Below are 2078 nucleotides of genomic sequence, written 5' to 3'. Positions count from 1 at the left end.
GGGGGGGGGGGGGGGGGGGGGGGCTGTCAATAGTTTTTTCTCGTTCTCAATAAATATAGACCATAGAGACACATTATTAGTCTGAAATAAACCCTCGAGTTTTCTCCTTAATACCCTTCTTCGCTGGTCAATATAGGGTAACTATATTACAGACACAACTACATGCAAATATATAAAAGAAAAAAATGAGACTTAGAAGTGTTAAAAAGGGGAAATCTATTTTATAAAGCTTTAAGCTCATATACATAATATATTTGTATGTATGTATATTTATATGTTAGCTATAGCTGGATAAAAATCTGGACCGAATTGGATTAATTTGGGGATAACATTGCTAAATTAGTTTTTCTTCAAAAATCTAATTTTTTATTTTATATCAGTTTTATTTTAGTTTCATGGACAACATCGGGCACTTCAGAATCAGCTAGTATTTAATAAAACCCTGTTCCCGTCCCGAGTGTCAAATCAAAATAGGACAAAATAATATTAGTTCCATGCAAGAACAAAAATTCCTTAGTTTGTTTACAGTAGGCCACCCTGATCAGTGTATACTGTATACTGTATTAATCTTGTTACGGGGTCACTTAATCTAGTTGATGTTTATAGAAAGCGCATGCATGAAACTAATTATCAAAAAACGAAAAAGGTTTAAAATGAAATCTAAAAGGTGTAAAATGAAATCTAAAATGTGTAAAATGAAATCTAAAATGTGTAAAATGAAATCCAATGCGATATAAAGCATTAAAGGGACTCATAAGTAATTAAAAGTGGCTTTCTATGTCTATAAGTAGGTTTGACACACAACAGTACCCTTTAAAGCTTTTCTTTTCATGCAAAATTGAGAAAGTTAATGTTTTTTTTTAGAACGAGTTAGATTCTGTTAATTTTTTTTTACTCTCTGCGGTCATATCTTAAACCACAGTTGGAAAAATCAATTTTGAGATAAAAAAATTCAAGGATATCTCACTTATACTTGATCAGAGAAAGGTTTCAAGGGTACCGTTGTGAATCAAACATCCTACTCTTTGAATACAGAGCCAATTTAATCTACGTCATATAGTCCCTTTAAACATTACCGTGTTATTTTGAACACTAAAGGGTTGATGAGGAGTACTTGAAGAGTTATCTTTAAACAAAACTTCTATTTTTCGCATGGTTTCTAACATTCGGCAAAATATTAGAATAAATAATGAGTTTATATCAGCAAGATAATGTTCTAAACTTAAAGGTATTGTCAGCGTAAATTTAAGATGACAATGCCCGATTTATAATGGTACGCTTAAAACCCTTAATTGGATCAAAGATGTGAAAGATATCGTCTGTTTCTGACTAGAAACAAGAAATAGGCAAGTCACTTTCGCAGAGAACCCGCAAATGAAAATAAATAGTTAAACAAACACGCAATATTTAATTCAAACTTTATCAGACAAACCTTTTAGGAAATGGTTGTAAAACGGACATTTTCACCTTTCCACGCAAAATTACGCTAATTAAAAAATGTTGTTAATGAAATCTTAAATAATTATAGAATCGACTAAATCAAGGTGATCATGGTACACTGAGTACAACTGTAAACGTACATAAACTATACACAAGAATATTTTCTGAAATCCATTTATATGAAAAAAATTAGATAACATTTCTAAAATTTTTAGGCTTTTCACAACAAAACACAAACAAAAAGTTTCTTGTATAACAAGTTAATATTCCTAAATATACTTGAATCATTAGACGACATTTTTATGGTGCCCCAGAAAACTTTAGATTAATATATTTCCTTGCTTGAAAGTCAATTTAATGAATCAAAATTTAAAATGATAATTATCTACTGCATTCATGACCCGACTAAGATTTAGTCCTTAAAAGACGAAAGACGAAAAGCGTAGCCCAGTAATTAACTGACCTACTAAAAGATCCCTTTTTATCATCTTTTTATCCGTTGGAATTTTCGTGGATTTCTCGAGAAATTTTGTGGATTTCTCAAAAATTTGAATATTTAGCTTTCCTTGGAGAACATGAATCCTTTGAAGGATAGATTTCTGATAAACTAGACCGGACACATTTTTCTCCGTCTACAG

This window comes from Eurytemora carolleeae, unplaced genomic scaffold (genome assembly GCF_000591075.1).
Source record: "Eurytemora carolleeae unplaced genomic scaffold, Eaff_2.0 scaffold1066, whole genome shotgun sequence".
Lineage (NCBI taxonomy): Eukaryota > Metazoa > Arthropoda > Copepoda > Calanoida > Temoridae > Eurytemora > Eurytemora carolleeae.
This window is presented reverse-complemented; position numbering follows the sequence as displayed.